The 3,107-nt window shown below is 47.2% G+C and overlaps 1 protein-coding gene across 2 annotated transcripts in view; it reads right to left on the reverse strand.

The window, feature by feature from the left end:
* The window catches only part of LOC127065282 (transcription factor Ken), a 34,008-nt gene extending 31,949 nt beyond the window's left edge, over positions 1 to 2,059 (reverse strand). The window contains exon 1 of one of the 2 annotated variants that reach the window (XM_050997395.1): positions 1 to 2,059. This exon is cut by the window's left edge and continues 2,846 nt beyond it. The gene's annotated coding sequence lies outside the window, so the exon portion shown is untranslated. The other variant, XM_050997394.1, reaches the window with a different exon arrangement.
* Positions 2,060 to 3,107: the final 1,048 nt, after the last annotated feature.

The raw sequence follows: 3,107 nt of genomic DNA on the forward strand, positions 1-3,107 counted from the left end.
TCTCTTTCTCTCTCTTTCTCTCTCTTTATCTCTCTCTCTACCTTTCTTTCTTTTTCTCTCTCTTACCCCTTTTCTATTTGCAACTTCGGCCAAGAATTCTTTTCTCTCTTTCGAAAAATTTCCAATCGTTTTTCGGCTCTTCCTTTCACCTTCTCGAATTCAAGCGAAACTTTTTCTTCTATGAAAATTTTCTTCCTCCTTCTCGTTCAACCCTTCTCTTTTTTTAACTTCTTCAATTTGTCGAAAATTATCTTTCTACGATTTCCTTTCCTCCTCGCTTTCGTCCTTGTCGTCCTAATAACTTTAACTTCTTTCTCCAAGATCCTCTTGCTTTCTTGTTTTCTTTCTCGTGTCAAGTGCTTCGTCACTCGATCGTAATTTTCCTTTGTTATTATTGTTCTTGAATATCCTTTTTGATCACCTTCTGCTGTAAACTTGTACGTTGTTTCGTTCAGTGTTTTCTATTTTTCTCCCTTTCTCTTACCTTCACTTTACTTTTCCAACTGTTGTAACGCAAGACAGCGTGGGCAGAAATAATAAGGGACACCTAAGAAGAATATCTCCAAAGAAATTGTTTTGAAAAGTCGTGAAACGAATTCACTCGAGTGTCCGTCGCGAAAGATCGTTCGACACGTGCTCCCGTCCACGCGCGCCCATCAACTCCGAAACAACTTTCGCGCGCTCCGAAAAGATCCCTCGAGATCGACGCGAGAGATCCTTCGTGGTCTGCTTATATAAATCCACGTGGTGGGTTGCGTTGAGGATTCCCGTAGGATAGACGACGACTATGATGAAGAATTAGAAAAAGATATTGCTTGTTGAGGGAGCAACGCTCCTTAAACGTAAAGAAGAAACGAACGATGGTACGAAATATCGTACGGATTGTAAACACAAACACATAGAACGAAGATAGAAAAACACACTATTCTTTTCTAATTCACTAACACGAAGTCACCTGTCGCGAGTTGCGATGGGAGAAGGACGACGACACTCGCGTTCGAGCACGCACGAAAAGATGATCGTAGGATGCGTGACGACAATGACGACGACAATAATAACGTCGAAGCCGACGACAACAACGACGACGACGACGACGATAACGACGACGACGACGACGACGGCGACGACGACGACGACGATGACGACGACGACGACGACGGCGACGACGACGAAATTTTCACGCGCGTGATTACTCCCTCTCTCTCTCTCTCTCTCTCTCTCTCTCTCTTCCTTTCTCTTTCCTTCCGTGTGACACACGCGCGCGCGCACGCACTCACTCTCTTTCTTTTTCGCCGGGAGGACTTCTTCAGGGAGAGAGGATCTCTTCCGGTCTCCGCGGTGTGTCTCACTGCTACTCGCTCGGTCGTAACTTTTGCGCAAAGCCGAGACCCTCTCTCGTGCTCTCTACATCTCTCTCTCTCTCTTTCTCTTTCTCGTGCTCTTTCTCTCTCTCTCTCTTTCTCTCTCTCTCTCTCTCTCTCTCTCTCTCTCTCCCTCTACCAGCAGAGCACGGCACCTCTCTCTTTCTCCCTCCCTCTTTCTCTGTCCGCTCGGCTCCTAGGTAAGCGTCGAGAAAGAGAGAGAGGTAGAGAGAGAGACCGTGTACAGCGCTCGACAGGAGGTGGTGCCCGCTCTGCCACTGCTCCTAGCACTGTTCTTGCTGGTGGTGGTAGTAGTAGCGGTGGTGGTGGTGGTGGTGGAGTTGGTGGTGGTGGAGGTGCTGCTTCTGTTGCCGGCGCTGTCGATGGTGGTGGTGGTAGCGGCACACGACGCTTATCCAACGAGAATGAACTATCCGTGTTGTGTAGGTACTCGGAACCCTGTCTCTGTATTCTCTCCTCCGTATAATAAGCGCTCCTACGTGTATTGCGCGTTCAAGCGCAAACGTCTACGTCTACGCGTGTGTGTTTATACGACTCCGATCTCGCCCGTCGGTGAGATGGTGGTGAAAGAGAAGAGAGGCCAGGTGGGCCCCGCTCGAGCTTAGAGACCGAACCCAGAAAGGGTTGAGGGTCCGAAATGCGCGTCTCTCTCTTGAGAGAACTCCCGACGGAATACTCGACACGCTAGAGAGGCCTCGCGAGCCTCGTGAGTTCGTTTGTAAAGGGAACCGTAGTATTGGTTCTTCGTCGAGTGCCATCTCACTCTCTTTCTCGCGAGCTCGAGCGCGCGAGAGCGCGCTCGCGCGCTCGAGCTCTCTCGTTCCCTCTCTTTTCTATCACTCCCCACCATACTAGTCTACCACCTACCACCACCTTCCTCTCTACACTCTCCCTTTCCCCACTGTATGCTGCTGCTGGTGCCGCTGCTCTCACTATTACATTACAAATAGCTCTCTTGCCTAGGCCTTACTATGTACGCCGGTACACGCGCGCCTTCGATTGTGTGTCTATTTGCTAGGGTATATGCGTGTGTGCACGTACGTTAATATATGTACTGCAGCTACGCTCGCGTACCCGCGGAGGCCGCGTTTTTCGTGCACATGCACGGCCCGATAACGGAGCGCGTGCGTTCTATCTCTTTCTCTTTCCCTCTCTTTCTTTTTTCTTTCTCTTTCTCTCATTTGCTAGCTCCCCCCAGCTATAACTCGCTCTCTTCGCGCCACACCACGAGGAGAGATACGGAGGACGCGCGCTCCTCCGCGTGCGCGTACCCTCCTCTTTGTCGGACGGACGTGCTCGAATAGAGGCTCTCTTTGTCTCGGCAATAGTGTAATACGCTCGGCTACGGCTACTCTCCACGTAATATGTAAGAATCTACTCGGGAACTCTTCTTCGGCCCTCTCTCTTTCTCTATCTCTCTCTTCGTCTCCATCTCTATCTCCATCTAAAAGTTGAATTTCTTTTTAAATTTGCTAAGAGAAGAAAAGAAAAAAATTGATATTTACTTCTATATATTTTGTAATTTTTAATGAAGTGTATTTCTATATTTTATTATACATTTTTTAGCATTCTTATTTTGTATACTTTCCCCCTTTCTATTCTCTCTGTACTGTTCATCTTTCTCAATTTTTTGTTTATTACATTTTTTTGCTTTTTTTCTAGTGAAATATTTACTCTTAAAATGTTAAAAATATATAAAAACGATTTTAAATACTTGCTGATGTA

The sequence above is a fragment of the Vespula vulgaris genome, chromosome 7 (genome assembly GCF_905475345.1).
Source record: "Vespula vulgaris chromosome 7, iyVesVulg1.1, whole genome shotgun sequence".
Classification (NCBI taxonomy): domain Eukaryota; kingdom Metazoa; phylum Arthropoda; class Insecta; order Hymenoptera; family Vespidae; genus Vespula; species Vespula vulgaris.